We start from the raw sequence: 25,650 nt of genomic DNA on the forward strand, positions 1-25,650 counted from the left end.
TGAATAGCCAGCAAGCCTGGGTGGTGGTGGCACACGCCTTTAATCCTAGCACTCGGGAGGCAGAGCAAAAAGGATCTCTGTGAGTCTGAAGCCAGCCTGGTGTACAGAGTGAGCTCTAAGACAGCCAGGGCTACATAGAGAAACACAAAAACAAAACAAAAGAAAAACAACAAAACCAAGCAAGCCTAACTAAAGCCGTGAAGCCATGAGTAAAGAGTATTAGAAATATTTTCAAAGTAAGTTTTGATTTCCATGAGTTCCAATATTTTGTTTTTGTTCTAGAAGATGACTGTCTGGAATCTAGAAGCGGTGTTCTCAGTGCTTCTATGGTGGGTGGAAAGTTTAGTTGGACAAGCTCTGGTCTAGGTGGAAGTGAACTATTATTTCTCAGACTGGGCTTGCGCCTTGAGAAGAGGCTCCGATTGGAGTCTGGATAAACTTGGATGGTAGAGCGGTGAGAAACTGCTACAGGAATAGATGTCAGATTATTCTAGATTTTCTTTTCCCCTCCCGTAATCCCTAATTTGTTTGTGAAGCAGTTAAGGTTAAAAAAACCATAGCTGATATTATTTTTGCCAGATCTTTCTTCAGCTTGCTAGAAATGCTTCTTCTGCCCGACTGTTCATAATCTTTCCAATCAACTCACACTAATTTTTGGCCAGCCTATGAGCTAACCATTTCTGTATCTAGAAAAAAACATTGAGACTGCTCAGGTCGATTTTAAGCCAGGGGGCATTTCTTTTCTGCCTCTCTACATCCTCTTACACCGCAGATCCTCTGTCTCGCCTAGACTGCTCCAATCCCGGCCAGCTCACATTTGTGCGACCTGCTCTGCAAATCTACCTGTCATCCATTGTGTTGTGCACAACAAAAGCATCTTTTCTCAGGCTCTGTCTGGGGCAGCAGCTGGGAGCATCTGGGGACTGCATCCCTCTGACAGTTCCCTCTTTCCATCCTCTCATGTCTAGGTGACGACACTGTCGGCTGCAAGCTCTGTTGGAATTGCTGACTGAAGCACCTACCTGCTGTGCCTCCACACAGGCTGTTTGAGGTTCCCTAGAACAGGAGATGGATCTACAAGTTTCTTAAGACCCAGTCCTAGCTCGGAACTGTTACTGTCACCTCCACCACATTGTGTTTGCTGAGCTGCCATAGATTCCAGGGGAGAGGGGCTAAACCCACCTTGATGGGAGGAGAGCAGAGAATGCTGGCCCTTAAATGGTGGCAACCAAGCTATCTGTATTCATCTATACCTACATCAGTTGTTCCCTCCCTCTGCCCGTCTTCTTCCTACCTCAATGCCGTCTCATGAAGCCCCTTCCTTCCTTCCTTCCTTCCTTCCTTCCTTCCTTCCTTCCTTCCTTCCTTCCTTCCTTCCTTCCTTCCTTCCTTCCGTGTTTCTCTGTAGCTTTGTAACCTGTCCTGGAACTTGCCCTGTAGGCCTTGAACACTCAGAGATCCACCTGCCTTTACCTCCAGAGTACTGGGATTAAAGGCATGCGCCACCACTGCCCGGTCCAATTTATCCTTCATAATGTATCCTACATTATTTGTCTGGTTCCTTTGCAGCAGTTTTTAGTAGACGCCTGAGTCTTTGAACATAAGAACCAGGTCTAGTTCATCTTTGCATACCTCATAGCAGGTATGTTCCTTGAATGGAGCTTTCAATGTCAAAGCAAGCAGGTCTCAGAGTGAGAGCCAGATGGGTTGGGAGTTAGCAGTGGCTAAGTAGGGAATTGTAAGAAACAAATCAAAAGCTTCCCATTGGAATAGAGATTGTTTCTGATGTTGAATTTTAAAGCTTTAAGAAAACTGTCTTTCCATTATAAAGCAGTTCTAAAGCAAAAGTTCTAAACCTCCCCCTCCCCTATTGCCATAAAATTAAAGGAACTCTCTTTTAGTTCAGAAGAGGAGGATGGATTTTTTGCTATTAACCATCTTTTTGCCCAGGTCAGTCTTTGACCTTGACATTCAGGTCTTAGTGTTTTTTATTTTTTGGAAATGATTGTTTCAGTTCGTTACTGGGTCAGTTTAGTGAGTAACACCCAGGGCTATAGATAAAGGGAGACAGAAGGTATGGATAAAAATTCATGTCTTGCAAGGATAAGAATTATTTCATGAAATTTTCAGTTTTAGTTTTATACATGCCATGTTGGTAATGAGCTGAAATGTAAAATGTATTTTTCTGTTTTAATTAGAGATAAAGTTTATCAGAGGATTTATGTATAAGTGCCTTGTAAACTCTGACCTTGGGGCTTATTTCTTTTTCTTTCATTCTTTCAAAGTTCTCTCTTAGGGCTTTACTTACCATCTTCCAATGAGCCCACATGCATTTTTTTTCTTTCTGTTTTAGCCATACTTCCTTCCCCCAGTTTCTTCCTAGGTGCGGCAAGCCCATGCCTACAATCCCAGTGTTTGTAGGGAGAGAGGGATCCGGAGTTCGAGGCTAGTTTGGATTACGTGAGACTGAAAATGACCTAATTTCTCAGTTTCTCCCCTTCCGGAGACTCCAGACAGCCCCTGTGCTCAAGATAAACAGGAGGGTTCAGCTTATTCTCTTTTCTGCTGGCTCTTGTGTGTTTGTGTGTATGCGGGGTGAGTGTGCATGCAGGTGCGTGTTTGTGTGAGGTTCAGATGACCGCCCCGTCTGTTGTTCCTCAGGTCAGGACACTCCTCTTCGGAGACAGCCTCTCACTTGCCTCACTAGGCCTGTTAGCCAGTGAGAATCTCCTTCACTTCCTCACACCTGGTCTTTACCAAAACCAAACCAACCAACAAAAAGAATGAGCTCAACGATCGCATTCAATTTCTTACACTTGCAAGGCAAGCGCATCACCGACTGAGGTCTCTCTCCAGCCCCCTCTGGTATTTCTTACTGAAGCATAGGACCTGCAGGGTAAAGTGTGCAACCTCTCAGCACACAACTCAGTGAGTTTCTGTGCCTGCGTTTGTCTGTGTGAGCATCGTAGAGGGAAACCGACTATTCTTAGGTCCTTGGCGAGACGGATGGGTGACTAAAAGAGTGGATTTTCTGTTTGTTTACTTTGCCGTGTTTAGAGTATTTCCACCCCCTATCTGTAGTTTTTCTGTAATTTCAGTTATTGCATGTCATCCTAAGCCGCCAAACAATACAATGAAAAGTCCTGGAAATAAATAATTCTTGAATGTTAAATTGCTTGTTATTCCTAACAGAATGATAAGAGCATGTGTTATACCAGTCCATCCTTTTGGGCGTTAACCTTGCTCCTTTGTGACGGTTCGGTGCGGTTTATGCTACTTGCCTGTTAAGTCGGTTAGTAACCATCACAGCCATCAGCTCGATCCTCTGTGGTGGTGTCTTAGACACTCTTACTATTTAATGATGGCCCTGAAGAACAGCTAATCACGCTGACACTTTTACTATCTTATCATTATATTATTAGTTATTGATGGTAATCCACTACTGTGTAAACAGGTGTAAGTGGGTGTGGACCCTATTCAGAGTTTGAAGTATCCTCTGTGGATCTGGAATGTGTCTGTGTTGGAGAGGGAAGATCACTGTAATGACGTTTAGTTGTGTGTGTGTGTGTGTGTGTGTGTGTGTGTGTTCTGTGGAGCCCGTGGCAGTCAGAGGACATTGAATGTTGGTTCTTACCCTACAACTTATTGGAAACTGTCTGTTGATGGGTGCTGTGTATGCCAAGCTAGCTGACTGGAGGGCTTTCTCCTCTCTCTGGCTTCCCTTTTGCAGTGGGAGTACTAGGATTATGGGCCACAATGTCTCTGGGATCCACACTGAGGTCCTGACACTTGATTCACACAGTGAGCCATTCTCAGCAGTTGAACCTGATAGAGCCTAGTTTTACAAGGCAAAGAGGTCTCAGACAACTGAGTTGGGAAAGTGTTAGTCAGCGAGGTAGGAGATGCCTGTGAACTGGTGCAGAATTAATTGGGACCAGAAGAGCTAAGGGGTGGAGGAGATGGGGAATCAGGAAGAACTGGGTGGGGGGAGGAGGGATGGAAATGGGGAATCATTTCAGGAAGAATTCAGAGAAGCAAAACTTACCTAAATTTCAGAACAGAAACATAAAAATTAATTTGCTATTGCTACCCTGCCAAGTTATGACTTTTTTAAATCTCAAAAGCATAAGGGTTCATTCCTTTACAGTTTTGTAGACTCTCGGGGAGAATTTGCTTCCTGGGGCTTGTGGCCGCTTCTGTCTGTGAAGGACATTTCTTTTAGTCTCTGTTCTGGTCTCCTCACTTTCTCTCTAGAGTTACAATCCTCCCCGTCTCCTTCTTAAGGGAAGCTTGTGTTATATTTAGGGCCCACCAGGATAATCTAGGATAATCAGCTCACCTCCAAATCCTCATTTAATTGCATCTGCTGAGTCCCCTGTCCTGTATGGCAGCACTCACAGGTTCTGGAGATAAGGATGTAGACACTCAGGTTTTGTTTTTCAAGGATTTTTCTTGACAAAAAGGGAAGGGCTATCAGGTATTCCAAGCTAGCCCGCTCTCCTTTTTAATATCATATTGATATTCCGACCACAGCACATTGTGGATTTATTTTCTTGTAGGAACATGTCTACTGCGTTCCTGTTAGCTAATAAACTAGTAGAGGCCAGATTGACATTCAGGCTGCTGGTTAGCCCAAGAACACATTGAGCTTTGGTGTCTTCTTTTCATGTCAAGCATCTGGCTTTCCCCATTGTTTCTTTCCTGGCCAGCTTGGCTTTTCCTTTGCTCTTTCTTCCTCTGGCTTATAGAGTCCCCATCCCCTTCTTTCCCCAGTGGTCATTTTCCTTGCTATCTCTTACTGGTTTCCTTGGGCACACTTGATGACTTCTGGTGGCGACACGATTGAATTCTATCACAGTTGTGGATGTTCTTAAGTGTGAAGTCAAGGTTCCAGCAGGGCCCTGGGCTCCAGGTGCTTGGAGGGGAGATTCCTTTCTTGTCCTTTCCAGTTCCATCCTGCTCTGTGCCTGGATAACTCCAGTCTGTGCCTCTACCCGTCTAGGATCTTTTCTCTTCTCCCTGCATGCTCTGTAAGGACATTGTCATTGGATGTCAGGCCCACACAGATAATCCAGGATGATCTCAGCCTGAGATCCTTAACCTAATTAGTGTAATTAATTTGTAAAGACCCTCTTCCAAATAAGCTCTGTGTCAGTCAGGCCTGCTGTGACTGTGGCAGCTGAGAGAAGCAAGTTCAAGGAAGCACCGTTTCCTTTGGCTCATGTTTCCAGATGTTGATGACCAGTTAGTGTGAGGCTTAGTTTCTCCCACCGCAGGATAACGGTCTCCAACTGCGGATGCCTCAGTGGATTTGCCCATTGAGAAAATCCGAATACTCCTGTTCAGTCACATCTCAAAAGTGATGAACCACCATCTGGGGACCAAGCCTTGCACACATGAAATATTAAGGGGGTGTTCTTCCACAAATCTTAATGAAGACATGTCAAGTTCTCTTGGAATAGGATATGCACATGACTGCTAGGTGACACTAATGACCCCACCCATGCCACCTGTGCCAGCAGTCCTAGATTGCTTCTTTGATTGACATCCTTACCCAACCTTTTCTATTATTTTGTTTTGGTAACATCATACCTTGTTCCTTTTTGGTAGCAGCAAAGGAGCTGCCCTTTGTATCTCTGGGCCCTTCCTTGAGTGCTTGAGTGTCTGGAAAGGGAACAGAAGTTGACACGCCAGTGGATGAACATAGAAACACTTGGTAATCTGGTTGGGGCAGTGGCTTTGGAGGTCTGCAGGATGAAGCTTTGAGACCCGTTGGCAGATTGGGCCTTGTCGTTGTCTCTTGAGAATTTGTCATACCTTTCTCTTGGGAGTCGTTATTTTCACTGGAATTATCTTTTCTAATTAGAGTGATCCTCCTCAGTGCTGGAATCTGCCATGCTGCCCACCATCCCTAGAAGATGCTTGCAGGTACCTGCACCTGGTCTCCTGCAATGCACCAGAGGCTAGAGTCAGGGAGGGCAGCCTGGCACTCATAGAAGATGGTTGCCTAGTGCCTTCTCCTTTGCCTTGCTATCTGCACAGCTGCTGTGGATAGCTTGCCTGTGAGCATGGGTCTCTGGCTGTTTTCCTGATTATGCTCAGTTTTATTTGGTTTGATTTTAAGGTTATCAGATAGTGTTTTGTAGCAGTCTTAACTCTTGAGTGGATGCTGCCACCCTAATCCTCTTAAAGCGAGGCTGTGCCTTTTCTGAACAAAGCCTTGGAAGGTGATTCATTTTAGCCTTATTTGTATTTTAAAGCTGGTGTTCGGTGACCAACTTCATTCACGAATCCGGTGACTGCTGAAGTCCTTGTAATGCAACTATTTCTTAGTGTTCCATGCCCATCAGGTACAAGTTAATCCTGTGCTGTGGAGTCCCAATGGAGAAGGAACACAGAGGCTGCAATGCACTGGAGAAAATGGCCTGTAGTGTTGGGCGGTGTGGAGCTGGGTTGGGTGTGCTGGTCTACCACACTTTGGAGTTGTGATATCAGAGAAGTTCCATAACGTCTGTGAACCTGAGGTGGCTTTCATCTGGAAAAGGGGGATAACTCATGTATCATAGTGAATATTGGAAGAATTAAGTATAATGATTTGCAGATAAATCCCTAGCTCAACAGTGTTTGGTACCTGAAAGTATTTAGAATATTGTGTTTACTAGTGTTTATATATAGGAGAAACTGAGGCAGGAGTGATGACGTAGGAATGTTCCAGACTGCCTCCAGGAAGACTCTGGAGTTGGGTGTGCCAGTCGTGACAGCAGCGGCTGTAGGTATATATTTTGTTACCTCGTGGGAAGGGAACAGTAACCAGCTCCCTCCCTGATCTGACCCACTTGTTACACCAGAGCTCTTTTAAACTCTGCTTGCCCTTAGTGCAGCGCACCTACAAACTCAATGGAACTGTCCAGTTTAGAAGTGCTTTGGTTAGCATCAGATTCCTTCCCATCCCTCTCCTCTCCTCCTTTTTCCCACAGTGCTGGAGCTCAGACTCAGGACATTGTGCACGCTAGGCAAGTACACTGCGGCTGAACTGCATCCTCAACCCCAAAAACATATTTTTAAGGAATGACTGTTGAAACCCGAGGTTCGTTCTGCATCGTGGGGCTTCTCCAACAGCAATGGGATTAAATACAGCGTCTTTTGAACTAGGCAATCTGGAGTTCACACAGCGGGTCTCAAGTACCAGATGAAAGTTACAACAGACCCTTGTTCAGGATGAATATTTTAACTAAAATGTTTCTGTGTATCATTTCTGCTGAGTGGGAGGAGAGGATGGGCGAAGCTTATCTGTTGTGGAATATTATTTTAAAATGTGTTACATTTGTTTATGCTATGGAACATTATGTTTAATGATGCAAAGATGTGTTGCATTCCTTTATGTTGCATTTGTTTAACTCTGTGAAGCTGTGTTACTTTGTCTAAAACATCTGATGGGTTTAATAAGGAGCTGAAGGGCTAATAGCCAGGCAGGAGAGAGGACATGCAGTGCTGGCAAGCAGATGGAATAAATAGGAGAGAATCTAGGAGGGAAAGAAAGAGGAGAAGAGGAGGACATCAGGGGCCAGCCAACCAGCTACACAGCAAGCCACAGGATAAGAAAGAAAGATATACAGAAATAGAAAAAAGTAAAAGCCCAGGGGCAAAGGATGGATGGGATACTTTTAAGATAAGAAAAGCTGGCTAGGAACAAGCAAAGCTAAGGCCAGGCGTTCATTTGGAAGACTAAGACTCCATGTGTGATTTATTTGAGAGCTGGGTGTCATGCCTCTTAAAAGAGAAAAGAGTTAAACAAAGCAATAGCACTTACCATTGTCTGACCTTGACCATGATGTTATTGGCTGTTGATGACATTGCCTAGCTTGTAAGTTGAGTTTTTAAGTAGTCTTGTATGTTCTTATATGGAAAAGGTGTTTTCAGATTTGGGGTCTTCACAGGAGTGATGTGGTTAGATGGATGAGTTAACTTCTGTGTGGAATTCCATGCTCTGTGCATTGGCTGTTATGACTCTAATGTCTGCCTACCACAGACACTCAGTATCCTGGAGGGGAAATGTGCGGATGTAGGTAGGAGAGACAGTGAGCTCAGCGGGCCCAGAACTCTGTTAAGTTTATTTCTAGTATGACCTTCACTAGGGTCTGGAGGTCGACTGGAGAGACCCATCCATATTTTGGAGCACCAGCCGTATTAAACACTTTGGCAAGTCCTTATAAGTAGTATTGCCTTTGGGTCTCTATAGTGTGGGTTCTTTTTTTTTTTTTTTTTTCCCCCGCCATGTTCATGATAAGGAATGTTTCTGTAGAATGTTTCCTCCTCAAGCCAAATCAACTCCGGGGCTCTGTGGTTATCTTAAAGGAGTAGGGCAAGGTTGGTCTTCCTCCCCTTCTGGTGGCACTGCACATCTTTATATTGGGTAGTTTATTCTCAGCCCCATATTGAGATTTTTAAAAAATTACTTTTAGCTCTAGCCCATCTTCTTTTCGATCTTTGGGGATCAGAAGCCAAAAATGGACAAGACGGGGGGTGCGACTTGAGGCCTACCAAACACTGAATAAGCTGTGCACACGTCTCCTGTTTTTGCCATGCCTGGTTGCTTGTTCTGACTTTTCCTGGGGGAAAGTCCTAGCTACAATTTCTGCCACCAACAGGAGAGAGAATCGTGGCTCTGCCAGGTCTGTAGCTAGGAAGATATTTATAGTTCGCTGTCAGTGGCTGGGAGTCCACCCTGGCTTGGCATATGCCTTCTGTCTGAAAGTTCTGGATGTTCTTGACCTGGACCCTGCCCTTGTTGGCCAGACAGCAGTTAATGATAAAGTGGAAGCCTGCAGGATGCAGCGAGTGATGGCCTTGGCAGCTCCTGGCTTGCAGGTGCTTGTGCTGTGACCAGCCTGGGTGTTCAGCCAAGAGAGTGGCCCTGTCTACTGCTCACTCTGCTCCTGGCTTCCATAGCCATGGCTTCACAGCCTTCCTTGTAGCTTTGCTCACTCTCATGGGCTTGTGTGATCTGAGATTTTTTTTTTTTAAGACAAGATTTCCTTTTATAGCCCAGGCTGGCACTAAGCTCCTGACATCTCTTCTGCCTTAGTCTCTTAAGTGCTGGGATAGCAGACCCAAGCCCCTACACTAGGTTCTAGTCCATTTTCTTTCTGCCTCTTGTGCCATGCTAAGATGTATAACAGCCCCAAAGGAAAATGCACTTCGTGAGCCTACCTCGCTCATCTCTCCTTGAATTCAGGTCAGACGTCTAGACCTGCTCGACAGAATGGCCTGAATTAGGCCACACCCCCCATTTCCAGTTTATAGCAGGCCTGAGGGCTACAAGGAAACATCTTATTTATTCCTGGGTTTCACAGTAAGGTAGGAAGAAGGTGTATTTGGGTGCTGTCAGAGGCCACAGGGATGTGCACGTGTTTCTTTTGAATTTGTAAGCCCTAGAAAGCCCAGGTGACATTGAATGACTGCTTCAGACCTGGGCTGACTAGTGCTCCAGCAGGGTCCATGGGAACTTGTTCCTGTCCCCTGTCAGCCCCTCCCCCCCTACCCAGGTGCCCAAACTCTTTCTGTTTCAGCTCCATTCTCAGGCAAGATTTCCCTTAATGACATCAGGATCTCTATGGCATATTCTCCCACATTCACGCAGACTGGGAAAATCGAGCTTTCTTTGCTAGTTGTTCCAATAAAGATCTCAGAATCACTGTGGCTGCGTCAGCCTAAGTCACAGCTCATCCCAAATCTAATCCAATGTGCCGCTTGGTGCAGTCTGTCCATCCCAAGTCATGAACTTGGGATCCCAGTTCAGATTCAGGGGTTGTTTTGGCAAAAGCTGGGGTGCAGGTTGGAGAACTGGGGAGGAATGATTCCATAAAGCTCATGTTGAGGACTTTGTCTATTATGAATGAACACTAGTTTTGGGTCATTCCATTTTGTTGGCATTTTAAGAAGGAGTAACCGTGTTACGTCTTCTGAGTAGGTCTAGCACTCCCCAGAAGCAGAGAATTGGGGCCTGTGCTGCTGTGCTGGGGTGTTCTCTTCAGGGTACTGAGGATGCTGTGCTCGGTGGCTCTGCTACCACATAGGGCAGTAAGCCCTCACACCTTATCGGCCCATCACGGATTGCTGTGAGATGACCGGTCCCAACAGGTTTCGTTTGTCTCTGCAAACACGTGTTCCATTTCTCTCTGGCCATTGAGATTCATTTTTGGTGACCGTCTTGTCAGCTTGGGACTGGGAATCATGGAGGACAGGCTGTGTTTTGGCAGCACTTCAAGCCTGGAGAGCATCCTGCAGCCAGCACCATAAGCTGTATAATTTGTCCGCGGAGGCCTATGCATTATAGAGATGAAAATTCCTTCCCTGGCAGCATTCACTGCTTAGCATGCGGCAATTTGGCTGTCAGAAACAGCTGGCCCTGCAGGGTGGGACAATAGAAAGGCGAGACCGGAGAGAGGCCAGTGCTTACTCAAGTCTCCCACTGTGAGAGGATCAAGTTACCTTATGGAGACTGTCGTTAGGCACAGCTTCTGGAAGCACCAGCCTGTAGCTCAGACACTTAGTGACTTTCCTTTTTTTTTTTTTTTCCCTTCTCCTGAATGGAACAATAACAAAAATTTAAAATTGAATGATTAACTTTTGCTGACACTCAGATGTTCAGTTTTGGGGTAAAGAGCATCCCTGAGGAAGTAAACACTTCTAACCTTACACTGCCGTTAGTAGTGTATCAAAGAAACCGTGGAATGGGGGCAGGGCAGGATCGCTTGGCACCTGTGTAGTGGGCATCTTACATTTTTAGGTTGTTTACTTAGCGTCTGTGTTGAAGGGGCCTACAGTTGGGTTCCTATGAGCCTTGTCCAAGCATTTAGTAAAGAATAGGGTGTACGTGCTTCCCAGAGAGCAAGGTCGAGGAAAGGGGCCTGTGACTGAGTGGCTGGACACTCCTCTCCCAACCTGTGTGGGTGGCTTTGTGAGCTTGCCCAGTATGGACTTAATGTCTCAGAGTGTGATATAACTAAACAGCGCACTTGAGAGCATGGTCTAACCAAAAAGCTCACTTCAGCCGCAGAAGAGACAGCAGACTTTGACAAGAGGGTGTGTTGCCAGGCTTTAAATGGTGCGGGGGTTTCTTCTGCATTCCCACATTAGTGACGGATTCACTGCAATGTCTTACATAGGGTCTTTGCTTCTACCCCTTTGAAAGAAAAAAATAAATTTAAAAAATAATCTTCTAAGTATTATTATTTAAACTTAGACAATCCTAGCAAGGGAATTTCCTAATATATAATTTTTCTTTCCATTTCTTTCTTCTGTTCTTGTTGGTTTTTAGAAAAGCTACATGTCAAAATGGCAATAATCATGCTACAGTTAAAAGTCACACTGTGGCCAGTCCCTTCCCCTTTTGAGACCAACAGCACTTTAGAGGTTCAGGGTGGCTCAAGAAAAGTTTCCCTGTCGGAATTTGTTGGTTTTCCCGTGTGGCGAGAGCTGTACTTTTTCCACCTTTCCCTCAATATCCGTTTCCTTTTTTTACTTGACAGAGGCAGGACTTTCCCAGATGTTGCTGGATTAAAGAGCGTGTGGAGGAGGGGAGGAAGCTTTCTTAATGATAAACAGAGTCAGACTGGCTGGTTCTGCACTGACAGGAAGAAGGAGAGATAAAAACTCCATTAATGGTGTGTGCACCGCCTAAGTAGCCAATAAAACAATGCTGTCCTCCCTGGAAGCCAGTCCCAGATTGGCAGTGCTTCGTGCCAACTGCAGGAGAGGACAGCTGCACAGAGGGCGGAAGTATTCCCAGCTAGCAGCCGCTGTCACTGATTGGCTGGGGGGTGGTTCTTTTGTTCTTTTCCTCCTCCACTTCCTCCTCCTCTACCTCCTCCTCCTCCTCCCCCTATCCTCCTCCTTTCTTTCCTTTCCATCCTCCCCAGTCCTCCCCCTCCATCCTTCCTCTTCCTTTTGCACAATTTCCCCTCTTAATGTACACTGTTCTAGAAATTGAACCACATCTGATTAAAACTTCATGGTTAACCCATGGAATAAAGTTGGCTGGCAGTTTCCAAACTACTTGTCCTGGTTAGTTTGAATTTGTGACCATAGAAATAAGTGCAATTGAAAATTTACACTCCCTAAAGTTCGCTAGGGGAGTCACCACAACAATGACTACCTCGTGCCCCTTCCCCAGTGTATTTGAATTTTCCCGTTCAAAGCAAATAGTATGAAACTCATTGTCTCGATGATGAGACGGTTAATAGGTAGAGGTCCCCCAAGCCTGATTACTTGAGTTGGATTCTGGGCTCCCACCTGATGGAAGGAGAGAACCAGCCCCCAAAAGATGTCCTCTGACCTCTGTATGTGTGTTGTGGTATCATATAGGCCTGTGTACCCATGATGTGTCCACACACACACACATGTAATAACTAAAAACCAACAACACCTATTGTTTCATTCTAGAGGGTAGCAGAATGATCTCAAAGGGTGGTCTTGTCAGCACTCAGCCTGTGTTCTCCCTTAGCCTCTACTTGAATGTAGCTCTTCTTAGCTGCTTTGCCATGCTTTTCTCTGTACAGAGGGGACATTCTTTTCCCAAAGCTTTTAGGTTTCCAAAGGAAGAAAGAAAAATTGTACTGAGTAGAGCAGACAGTCATATCTCTTCCATCTCTTCGAAGAGGTGACTGTTGAAATAGGAGCGGCGGGGCTGCGTCCCCAACACCCCGGCCGCTTGGCTAGCTCATGCCCGAAATAACAACACACAAACTGTATTCATTTAAGAACTGCTTGGCCCATGAACTCTAGCCCTTACAGGCTAATTCTCGCACCTGGACTAGCCCATTTCTAATGATGTGTGTAAGCACCCCAAGGTGAGCTTACTGGAAAGATTCTAACTGGAAAGAGTCTAGCCTCCGTCCATCCTGGTGTCTCTGCTCCAGAGAGCAGAGCTGTTGGGTCTCTCCGGGAGCAGAGCAGAGTCTGACCTCACTTCCTCTTCTGCCCAGCATCCTATTCTGTTTTTTCCACCCACCTATGTTCTAAGCTATGAGGCCAAGCAGTTGGTTTATTACTTAACCAATGAAATCAACAGATTGATATATGACACTCCCACATCAGGTGACTGACTACCAGTCACCTGTAGGTTTCAAATCGAGGTGAATATTTCCCTTTTCTGTTTTTGAAGGTCCTAGGGAAGTTGGCACCCTTAGCCTCAATTTGTGGATGAAAGAAACAAAGTTTGAGGAACAAACTCTCTATCCCAGAGTCTCCTCTTCCTGTTCATGGCAACATCTGGAAGGAAACATGTTGTTGCCCACAGTTGAATATTTGACACACAGTTGCAGTGCACATACAGAAGGGTAGATGTCCCCTGCGTTCTGCCTGGGGCTGGCGACGTAGGACTCAATAGTTTAAGCCTTTCTGTTGTCAAAGGATGGCAGAGCCAGGAGTGAGGAGAACAGAGTGTGTACCCCAAAGCATTCTTGGGGAGATGAATCTGTTCTTGTACATCTGTTTATTTATTATGTGTGCATGTGTGTGTGTGTGTACATGTATGCATGAGTGTGTGCATACATCACAATCACGGTACACTTGTGAGGGCAGAGGACAATTTGTAGGAGTTGGTTCTCTCCTTTCACCATGTGAGTCCCAGGTACTGAAGTCTGATTGTCAGGCTTGGTGACACCCTCCATTTCCCGGATGAGCCCTCTGACTACTAGCTCTGGGGGAGGAGGAAGTGAATCTTGAGGAAAATCCCTACTGATATGCTCACCTGGTAATGCGGCTTATTCATTTATCCCCCTGGAATGTCAGTCAGAAGGAGACAGACAGGAGGGAAGGACAGTTCAGGAATGCTTTCGGGTATAGCCTGCCTTTCCTTCTTGGAAACAGCTTTCCGACCATGAGCTAGCCCAAGGTTCCTTACGGTAAACCACGCACAAAGGCCACTCCCAGGCTATACTAAGAGGCCTAGCATCGCCAAGCATGGTTTTGTTTATCTTTTGACTACAGATGGCAAAATAAGAGCTCTTTTAGGCAGGGCCTTTATGTGAGGCATCCTTGGAAAAGCATGCAACTTCTTCCTGCTGTAGTTTTTATTTAGACGGCAACCAGAAGAGGCCGCTCTAAGGAAATGAGACCCTTGGTGATTAATATTAGATAGATGGATTTGGACAGGTCTTAGTAGCACGTCAGTGTGAATTGTCTTTTTCTACACATCAGGACATTGTTGTTTTGTGTTGTTTAAAGGGCTCAGGTGAATTCTAGTTGTAACACTTTGTCTTTCCTTTTTATACTTAGTAAAAGTTTGGAGGCCCAAAAATGTGAGCCTATTTCCACCTTTACTGATGGTCATGAGAGTGTGGAGGTTGCTCAAAATTGTTGACAACAAGTGTAGCCACACTTCCTGACTCAGGATGTGATTACTGAGTTCTTTTGACATTAAGATGGCTCATACAGGTAGATCCATTACATCCTGGTAGATGGTCAGGATGTGCAAACATACCTATGCTCCTTCTTTTGTAATATGAGGTTACCTGGGGGAATGGCTGCCTTCAGGATACTTGGTCTAGGGTGGCTTCACTGCCTAAACAACAGAATGCTAATGACTTGATGTCTTAAAGTGTTGAAACAATTAACTGTTTGAGTTGTCCTTTGTATCAAGTTAAGAAGTCTTTGTTGCCTTCTTTTCCCTTTTGTATTGGGGTATAAAAGTGTATGGAAATTAAACATGAACAATTTCAGTATTCACTGGAATGCCCTCCCGGTACTATTTTATAGTTTCTGTTTTATTATTTTATTCATGTTTTTCATACTCTTTACTTATATTTCTAATCTCCATGCCAAAAATATCATGGCAAGTGATATTTTTGTTAAGGCTGGTCCCCGACATAGAAGTTTACATGGGTCCAGAGTATTGTTGGTGGATGGATGTGTCCCTATTGATGAAGAATGGTGATGTGTGTTGAAGACCTGGTTGGTTGGCTGGCTGGTGGGGATATGGTTTCAGTTTTCTGTTTGCTAGCTGATGCCAGGAGATGTGAATAGGAACACACATGCAGTGGCTATTAATCTGAAGGTTTGCCTTTATTCGTCCAGTAAACACCCCTGGTTGAGGGATCATTGTTTTTACCATTGTTTTCAGCCTGCCTGTGGGGCAGAGCTAGGTTGCAAGTCCATTGTGAGAATTGCCAGGTGATTTATTATTCATTGTGGAAGTAAAGATGATACAGGATGGGGCTGACTCAGCTCCAGCCTCCCCATGCCTTCTGCCATGTCTTTCGGAGTGGGAGAAGGCAGCAGATAACAAGTTGGAGGAACTGCTTTTTTTTTTTTTTTTTTAAGTTAGTGAAACTAAAATCTATTAAGGAAAGAAAGGAAATGAGTGTTATAAAAGTCAGGGTTATGGTCACAAGAATGTCAGTAATAGTGATCCCTCGCCTTGACATGGTGCCTCCTCCTACCAGGCTCTGTTCTGCGTGCCTTATGTGTATTAGCTCATGTAATTCTTATAATAACTCTGCCAGGCAGGCACGAGTTTTAATTTAATTTTGTAGATGAAGGAAATGAGGGACGTGTAGTTAGTGGCTATGGCCTTGAAGGTAGCAAATGACAAGGCAGTCTGGTTCAGGCTGGGTTTTTAGCCAGTGTCCGCGAGGAGACAGATTGTGACTGAGGAGTGCACAGTGTGTTGGCCACTTCCTCGGAAAACAAAACAACACAGGAGGATCTTACTGTGATCTTACAAGGTGGAAATTGAAAGGCAGCTCCAGGGAGCCTCATTATCCCGGCTAGGCATTGATCCTGTGAGATCCCACACTCTGGGCTTACTTGCTTCTCCCTGCCCTGCCTCCTGATATCACCAGGTTGGTGATTAGATTTTAGCATGTACATTTTCTGGAAGCCACAAACATTCAGATCATACCAGTGACTGAAAAAAACATTCATAATTCAGTGTGTGTGTATGTGTGTGTGTCTGTGTGTGGTTATATCTGTACCATGAATTCATGTTTTTTGTTTTTTGTTTTTTTAATTGTGATCAGGTGTATAAGATCCTAGATTCCTTCACCATTCTTGGTGTTTGGTGAATGATGAACGCCGCCGCTGGGAACCATTTACCCTCTTCTAGAGCAGCTACTCATGTATTTTCAGTGCAGACTGGACCCTACTTCTGTGGAATACTCACATTTATTTACCTCTTTCTTTACACACACACACACACACTCACATTTATTTACCTCTTTCTTTGCTCACACACAGAGAGAGAGAGAGAGAGAGAGAGAGAAAGAGAGAGAGAGAGAGAGAGAGAGAGAGAGAGAGAGAGAGAGAGAGAGAGACCCATTAAAGATTGGATTTGCCTTGGCCCAAAGTGTTAGGCGTTGACTCTAACTCAGAAGTAGAACATAGAGTATATTTTTGGGGGGTGTGCGTGATTAGAAAGCCCATCCAAAATTATATTTAAAATCAAAGTTTCCAGACATGCCTGGGGTCTACTCTTCACGTGTCCAAAGTGCATGACAACGGGGGGACGCTTCAGGGTAAGTTAAGCCAGGTTAGGGCTGGTGAGATGTTCAGAGAGACTCAGTGGGATGTGTGGTCTGGGTTGTCTTCGAGTAAGCCTGACTGCAGGTCGGTGTTGGCACAGGCCCCGAATGGGCTGCAGCTCGGAAACTCTAGTGGCCATGACGAGCGCCTGCCTTCACACTTAATGCCTTCCTGGTTCAAACTCAGAAGCTGCCAGTGTCAGAAACTGAGCCATTCTAAAACTTCCAGAAGATTAACACTTCCCTTTGAGACTTAAAAAGTGGAAAAGCAAAGTCAGAGAGACAAATGCTAGCGGGACAGACTAGGGCTTAGTCATCTCAAACAGCGAATCTTTCTAAGAAGTGTTGACATGTCGGGTAAACATGGTGACTGCTAACGTTATTTCCTTTCTGTATCCATTGTACTTTCATGTCCTTTCTTCTTTCAAGGTTTGGTTATATGTATGTGTGTTTGCTCGGGTACGTGTTGGGGTGTGAGTGTGTTCTTCTGGAGTGAGGTTAATTACAGGAAGTTGTGAGCTGCCTAGCATGGGTGCTGGGAACCAGCCTCGGGTCCTCTGCCTGAGGAGGACAAGCTCTGAACCACTGAGCATCTTGCCAGCCTCTCACATTCTCTCAATGGAAACAGTCCTGAGGGTGTAAGTTTGCTGAGATTACCCACCATATTCCCATATAGCCACTGGGAGAACCCGCAAGCTCCATATTTCCCCTGACCTTGGTGTTTTGGATAATCTTTGCCTGACCCCTCCTTTCCCATCTAGTAAACTCAGATACTCTCTGGCATCTGGGATTGGAGGATCTGGGAAGCCAAAGCATGATGCTAGTTTGTTGATATGATTTCTGCTAGAACTTCACTGAGGGCATTAGCACATTGGAATGATGGGTTATTTCTAGCTTTTCTTGAATTAAAATATTGTATTTTGTCTTATAGTTTTGGAGATTGAGCCTAGGCCCTTGCATGTTCTGGGCAAGTGCTCAGTCTTTGGGCTACATACCCATTCCTTGCATTTCTTTTTTAAACTTATGTGTAGCATAAAGTTTACACACATATAAATACATGCATGTGTACACATGTATGTTTGTGTTTTAAGGTTACTATTGCTGTAATGAAACACCATAGCCAAAAGCAACTTAGGGAATAAAGGAATTCTTTAGCTTATGTATCCTGAATCTCAATTGAGAGAAGCCAAGGCTGGAACTCAAACTGGGCAGGAACCTAGAGGCAGGAGCTGAGGCAGAGGCCATAGTGGGGTGTTGCTTACCGGCTTGTCCTTCATGGCTTGCTCAGCCTGATTCTTTATAGAATTCAGCATAACCAACCCAAGGGTGGCCCAGTAAAATGCTCTATTGGTTTGCCTTCAGCCAGATCTCAGGAAAGCATTTTCTCAATTGAGGTTTCTTCTTCTCAGATGATACTAACTTGTGCCAAGTTGACATAAAAACAAGCCAGTATATGCTAAGATAGATAGGGTTTTTGTTGTTATTGTTGTTTGTTTTTTGTAATCATTGGGCAAAGAGAGCACATTTTAATTAAGGATGAGAGTAGAGCCATTGACGTGATTGGGAGGACTGCGTGTTCAAGGTCAACCTAAGATACAGGCTGAAACACTGTCTCAAGCAACCAAGCAATCAATCAAACCAAAGCACCCTGTGAATTAGTTCCTGAACTGGGTCGGCCGCACTTGCCTGCAATGCCTAAGGCCCTGGGTAAATTTTCTAATTTACATTAGCGATTCTGTCACCTTTGGGAATTGGGTTATCGATGGTAAATATAGATCACTCCTATTAATTGTCAGGTAAGACGCGCCGGCAGAGATGCGCTCTATCGCAAATGACCAGAGAGCCTGCAGTTCAGCTGGTGCTGATGTAAATGAACCCCAGGTGTGGAAGCTGACGGCTCACGGTGGAGAAGTGTGAATGAGATCAATGGGCAGGCATGTTTCGTTTCGGAGAATGAATCTATCAAAATGAATCTGGGTGCAAAACTGTCCTAATTAATAATAACCCCCCAATCAAGAGCCCTGAAATTCTGTTAGTGGACTGAATGCTTAATGATAGGAGATTAAAGTGTTTGTGTGCGTGTGTGGGGCGGGGCGATATCTGTGCTTTTTCCTGATAGGAAACAGCTTGAGTTATGGAAGCTGAGTATCCATGCGGAAGAGATCGTGTAGTCTTGACAGTGGCATGTATCCTGGACATAGCCCCATCTTGAGCCTCCCACCCGTGTTACCTCCTCTCGGAAGTATCATGGGAACATAAGGAGAACTCCTGAGGGTTTTTTGTTTGTTTGTTTGTTTGTTTGTTTTTTTCCATTCTGGTAGTTGAGACACAGGCCTGACTCTTCACCACTCCACCCTCCTTTTAGTTGTCTCCCCAATACCTCCTGAGCCCTTCCTTAGCTGCTGCTCACGTTCACTACACCAGGCCACAGCCCTCCTCTGAGGCATGGGTGCCCACACCGGGGCAGACACTCAAGGTAGGGAAAAGCTGTGATGAGCGTGCCCTCATGACGTGCATGGTCAGCATTCCTTTGCCGTGATAAAATGCCACAGATGATCACCTTCACAAGAGGAAAGGTTTATTTGGTTCCGAGTTTCATTCTGCGCCTGTGCAGACCTGTCGGCGGCATGGTGCGTTGTGATGGGAACATGGCGAGTGGGAGAGACCTGTTTTGTTCCTCTGGTGCTGGGAAGAGGGAGAAAGAAAGGTCTCAGTCTTCCCTTCAAGGATATGCCCCATCACCCAATTTCTTTCCACTTGGCATCCCCTACTGAGGAAGCCAACCCTCAGTAGGGCCACAGACTGAGAACCAAGTTTTTAATCCATGGGGTGTTGAAGAGCGCATTTACAACCCATAATATAATCTGAGGAAGAACGCAGCCTTTCTCACTGCACTCCCTTCTCGTTGACTGCGAATGTCTGGAAAGAGGCCAAGGAGAGGCAGCCCGGATGCAGGAACTATATGGGGCATGGCTCCAAGTGACCGTCTCAAGAATAATTTTCTGGGAAAAAAAATTAGCATTTTTCTTGTAAAATGAGGCATCTTCCTCCATCATTTTACTGACAGTATCTTAGTTTCCAGTAATACTGCATTGTTAACATGATGTCTGAGCGTGCCTCGCCCGACCTGCCTTCTTCGGCGATTTGGAAAACAGATTGTGTTCTGCTGGAATGGACAATAGTTCTTTGTTCTCCAGTGTGAGTAGAAAGCTATGTGGGAGTGTATATGTTTAGTGTTCACACCTTTTCGTATAAAGTGAGAACCATTTGTGGCTCACTCTTAGTAACTTGGCTCTGAGACTGGGTATCTTTATCTATTTATATACTTACTTATGTATGTATGTATTATGTATGTATGTATTGCTTTGGCTTAAAAGTAGAGATAACACTACAAGTGAATTCCAAAAGACCTACCTCCTTCTTGCTATTAGCACTATTATTTTTTGTTGTTTATATTTTAGGAGGTTTCCTCAAGCTTTGAATTTAGTATCAGGATAGACCCGTTCATTCATCCTTTATGAAGGAACTGTCATTTACAAGATGGCTTCTGATGTTTCACTGGTGAAACTACTACTTTTCGCTGAGGAGTCCATAAATCTACTGGGGAAATAGATGACAAAATTGAAAGGTTGAGAAACATTACGGGTGCCATGGTAGTTGAATTTGAGAGTATCCAGTGAGAAGCATGGAGCTCAGATAGTGTATGTGTTTGGACTTCAGGAGATGATGCTCAAGCTGACCGTGAACCAGAGGAATTGGCCAGATTTCCAGGAAAAAGTCATTGCAGGCAGACAGTCGCCAACTCGGCTGAGAGACTGAGAAGTCTAGCTTGGGTGCTGCATGTATTATGACCATATCTGATGGCATCCGGTTTGTCTACATTTCTTTGGATTTTGTTGTTCACTTACCCCTCAGTTGGAAAACAAATTAAATTCCAAGCAAATCTTTGAGTTAAGAACTGCTAAGTTACATGAGAAATGTGTTTACCTTTTTTTTAGGGGGGGGGGAGGTGAGTGGGCTAGGTGCCATCCTCAGTACAGGGGGAAGAGAGCAAAACCATCTTTAATTAAAGAGTATCCCTTTTAAATGTAATGCATAAAGAATCCTGTTAGCAATAGTAAAAGAAATATCTAGCCCGGTGGTGGTGATGGCACACGCCTTTAATCCCAGCACTCAGGAGGCAGAGACTGGGAATCTCAGTGAGTTCAAGGCCAGCCTGGTCTACAGAGTAAGTTTTAGGACAGTCAGAGAAGCCCTAAACTAAAAAAAAAAAAACTAAAACAAAAAGAGAAAGAAAGAAATGAAGGAAGGAAGGGAGAGAAGAAGGAAGAAAGGAAGAAAGAAATATCTAGATAGACAAGCTTTGAGTTTTTGAGTTAGTGGGGAATTTACTAATTTTAGGCTACCTCAGTTTATATTCAGGGCAGCGGGTATCCGAGAGAGTAAGTGACTTCCCTGTATCACACAGCAAGAGCTTGGAGGAACACTGTTTCATTAGGTAAGTGCTTTCTTCCCGACCTTGGTTAGACCTCTGTGATCCAGTAGAGGGAGAAGGCCTTCCTATGGAGACCTCTGGTGTGTACCAGCCCCACCAGTGGTAGATGCCGAGTTGACCCTCCACTTTTGTTTTGTGTCAGCTCACTGTCTAGAGGGCTGACAAGGGCTCGTGGATGGTTGGGGCTGGAAAGGATATGGCCCAGTCATAAACACCTATGATCAGTGTGTGAGCTAGCACACCAGCAGTCCTAACCCTTGGGAATCTGGAGGAGCCAGGGATGGCGGCCAGCCTGGACGATGTCGTAGGACCCTGTCTCAAAGCAACAAACCAAACAAAGTGATATGTAAGAGCTCATCCTTCTCCTAATTTTGTTTATGGTTGAAAGAGTGTTCCATTTCATAGATCAAGTTAGCCCAGGATGGAAGGTAACCTTTCTGCTTTATCACCCTAAGTTGGGGGATAGTGGGTGTATGATACCTCATTTGGCTGTCGTCATCAAGAGGCTCGCCGCGTGGTTGTTTGGCTATTCCTGGCAGGACCGGCAACGGCTTACAAAGTATATGGCTTGTCTGACACAGTTACAAAGTAGTGAACACACCCCCAAAAGCAAGGTTGCATAAATCATTGTTCATATTTTATTTTTAACTTGATTGGACTTCCTCCCCGCTCAGTCTCGTGTTCTTGGCATAGGGTCAGCTGCCTTAGCAGCCTTGGGAATGTCTATATGCCTGTGGGCAGACAATTGTTCCCACAAAACAAATGGGCTAGTGTGTTGAACGGTTCCTCAGTTTGTTATTGTTGAAGCTTAGATAGGGAAGTGACCTGATGACCGTTTTATTTAGGTTAGAAAGCGACTTACTCTCTATGGAATAAAAAGGTTTAGGAATCCTTGGCATCTTACGTTCCTGTTTTGCTCAGGGTAGAAGCATGCCACACAGTGGTTTTAAGTATGGACTTGCCATTGTCAGTGCATTTGATTTTTTTTTTTCTGTAATTTAAACTTGGTCTGTTCCATATAGTTTTCAACCTAGCGTGATGTTGGACTAGGCATTGGAGACACGAGACGTTGACTACCGAGTCCCTGCTTTCTGGAGTGTCTCCCGGGGAAGCTTTGCTAGCAGGTCTGTGTAGTGAGGTATGTAGACCTTAGCAGCACCAGAATAAAGCTGAGGAGATACAAAACGCCAGACACCTCATTATGAAACCAGAAAAGCTGGTCCTGGCCCAGTGGGTGGCATCACTTGGAACTCTTCGTGAAGGTGTTTTGAGATCAGGAACTGATGAAAGTCTGGATGGTGTTATGTGCAGAGGTAATCATCAAGGATTACCATGTTCCGGTGAGTCAACAGTTAAAACACGGGCTTCTTATGGTGAGGGAGTGGGGTGTTGGGGTGGGAGGCACACGTGACTGTGAACCCGACAGTCTGAAGAGGACTCAGCTTACCATTGGACCTGGTTCTGTGCAGGGGTGGCGGGTTGGGAGAATGCACGTGTGCACGCCGACAGATGTACTCAAAAAAAAATAAAAAAAATAGACGCCATTGGGCACAGATAAGAGGAAAAGCCAGGGACAGGGAAGACGGGAAAAGAGGGAGTCGAGTTGGCTGCTTGGGTGGAATGTCTTCTTTCTGTTCTGGTGGGATCTGCTTTTCTGAAGCCTCTTCGCTAGTGAGGCGGTGACAGTGGAGTCGGGGTGGGGTTCCATTTTAGTCTTATTTAATTTATAATTTTGTGTGTGTATGAGTGTTTTGCCTGCATACATGTATGTGAACCATGCGTATGTGTGGTGCCCATCCATGGAGGCCAGAAGTGGATGTTGGATCCCCTGGAACTGGAGTTATGGATGGTTGTGGGCTGCCATGGAGGTGCTGGGAACTGAACCAGGGTCTTTTGGAAGATTAGATAGTGCTCTTAGCCACTGAGTCATCTCTTCAGTCCTCGCCTGTAGCTCCTTTTTTATTTAAAGTCTTAAGAATTCATTTGCGCTTCTGCCAGTGGACATTGGGCTCTTAGTCTTTTCTGACCTTCTTTTCTGTTTTTTTTTTTTTTTTTTTTTTTTTTTTATGTGGAATCCTTTGCAATAACTACTTAAAAAAATAGCAACCCTGGATCAAAGTGGTCAGTCAGATCTTAGCCTTTTCGTGATCAACTGCGGTCATCCCCATTGTTGCCTGTTTTCACTCCTTAAATATTGAACTTATCTATGCCAGCAGTAGTGAACCCCTGAATGCCACGGCCTTCAAACGTGGCCACTCTGCCGGGAGGTCACGATGCTGGTTTTGCCTGTAGGAGACTGCTGCCTGAACTGTTGGGTCAGGTCACCTGACGTGGTTGCTACTAGGCCTGGGCTTCCATCCAGGGCTCTGGTGTAAGCCTGGAACTCTCCTATGGCCTGTTGCCTTTGTTCTCTTAAGATTCATCCTTGAACCTTTATGTTTCTGGCACAAATAAATGGGTCTTTGGTTGGACAAATAAAAAGGATTTTGATGGACCGCCAAACCACTTCAGTGGAGAGTTCTGAGGTTACAAAATATAAGCAGGTTATCTTCAGAAGTGTAGTCTGGTACTTAATTATGTTCAGTAATTAAGTAATCCACCGTGAGTCCCTCTCCTCAGCCAAGTTATACATTCAATTCTAGAGAAGAGTCTCTCTGGTAGTTGGGCCTTAAATTGGGTTCCTGGGAGTGTACAATCTTCCTCCTTGCATTTTCTCTGTGACTGATCCTGAGGCTGGGGACAGACACGTGTTTTACCTTAAAACACCCTGGAGATTTTATTTTATTTTTTATATCGTACCATCTCTCCCCTACACGTTCATCTTCTTGTCTTAGACATCTAATGTTTGCTTCCTACTCATACGCCAGGAGGGAGGGTAGTGCTTCCGTGACCGAATTCTTTACGAAGACTTCTTGGATAGTATACTATATCCGTTTTTTAAAAATTTAAGAAAAATCAGTTATCAAGGGAGTGGAAAGTATGTTATAATTCTTCTACGAGAGTTAAAAGAGCCAACACAGAGGCATTCGTAGATAGAAGGAATCTGCCGATGTCAGTGGGAAAGCCCTGTGAGTTGAAGGATGGGAGAGATTGGCATTTCTCGGAGTCAAAGCAGGAGAGGCATGTGGGAGAGAACTGGTCACGATTGCTTGTAGCTGTTGCTATGTTATAAATGTGTGTTTGTGGCCCAGTCTGCTTCTCTTGGTGAGTCATCCTTGCAAATAAAGTCAGTTTATATGCACAGCACACTGTATACAAATCCTAAGTGTGGCATTCCAAGAAATAAGTTTCAGAAGCAAAATACATCTTAAACTTGGCAGTTCCAACCTACAGTTGTGCGTACTACTGTTAACGCCGCAGCTCGTGGATTTGAATGTAGGTTATTGTATGGGTCAACAAACTTCTTCTCTGCAGGGCTAAATAGTAAATATTTTAGGGCTTGCAAGCATACGGACTCTGTCACAATGATCAACTCTGCCATTTCAGTGTGAAGGCAGCCAACACAGTATATGTAAAATGAACACATGTGTCTGTTCCAGTGAAACTCTTATTTGGAGAAGCAGACTGTGGGCTGCAGTTGGCTTGCTGCTGGAATACCACGCAGTAATGTTTGCAGGTATCCTCCGGGCTTTAATATTTGTTATAGACCATAATTCTTTGCAAGTGTCACCAAGGACATTATCTTATTTAACAGTGTCTTCACCTGTCCACGAGAAAGAAAGTTTGGGCTTTTCTTCTCCTTCTCTTCTTACTCCTCCTCCTTCTTTGTCATTATTACAGAGATTGGTCCATATTGTGTTTTTCAAGCTGGGCTTTAATCCCTGGGCTTAAGCTCCCTTCCTTTCTTAGCCTCTGAAGCAGCCGAGATATGACACAGGACTATGCAACCATGAACGGTTTGTTTGAAAATATTTTAAGAATTATTTATTTTTGACTTCTAGAGACATTTTTTTTGTGTAAATAACCACATTTCATCCCCAAATCCAAAGATTAAAATGTGTTAGGATGTTGAAAGCTCTCAGAGTCAGGAAGCCTTTGTCCTGTTCTATACTTTGCCTCTCAATTTGTCAAGCAGTGGCGTGCCCAGGGTTTGTCACTCTTCCGACCCCTCTCAGTCCTCTAGGATGGTTGGTGCTCAGAACATGTGACTTCTTTTTTCTCTAAAAAATAGTTCGTTTATTTCATTTCTATACATACAATCAAGAGACAGTTTAACTTAGAACTTCAGGGCATAAACTTTTGGAGTCAGAAAAATACGGTTTCTGGTTTTTACCACTTATTAAAATATGACCAACTTACTAGAGTTGTCTGAACATAATTTTTTTTATGTATAAAAGAGGACTTGTGCTTTTGTCCATGTCTGTTGTAGTTGATAGGACTAAGTTGGATAACATAAATAACGTGGCTAACGGGTGTCAGAGACAAGGGACTCCTAGCAGCTTTCCATGGCGAAAGCTATTTATATTTCCTGTTTCATGGGGAAAAAAAAAAAAAACCTGAGAGACGTTAAATGATGTTTGAAGGTCACATGTAGCAGGTTGAGAAACTCGCTTGCCTACTTCCAAGTCCGTGTTCTTATATGATACCCTGCTTCTTCAGGAAGTTTTTATATGAAGGCTGTCCTTTATTTGG

General features: G+C 44.6%; 1 protein-coding gene across 2 annotated transcripts in view; it reads left to right on the top strand.

Annotated features, from left to right (window-relative positions):
- The window catches only part of Acvr1 (activin A receptor type 1), a 124,441-nt gene that overhangs the window by 29,286 nt on the left and 69,505 nt on the right, over positions 1-25,650 (top strand). The window contains exon 1 of one of the 2 annotated variants that reach the window (XM_050122245.1): positions 1,619-1,642. The exons of the other annotated variant lie outside the window; for it this stretch is intronic. The gene's annotated coding sequence lies outside the window, so the exon portion shown is untranslated. Of the gene's footprint in view, positions 1-1,618; positions 1,643-25,650 lie in introns of those variants that run through there. 2 annotated transcript variants of the gene reach the window in all.

The sequence above is a fragment of the Alexandromys fortis genome, unplaced genomic scaffold, assembly GCF_014885135.2.
Source record: "Alexandromys fortis isolate MF-2015 unplaced genomic scaffold, M_Fortis_MF-2015_v1.1 scaffold_8_9099976_23576923, whole genome shotgun sequence".
In the NCBI taxonomy this organism is placed as follows: Eukaryota; Metazoa; Chordata; class Mammalia; order Rodentia; family Cricetidae; genus Alexandromys; species Alexandromys fortis.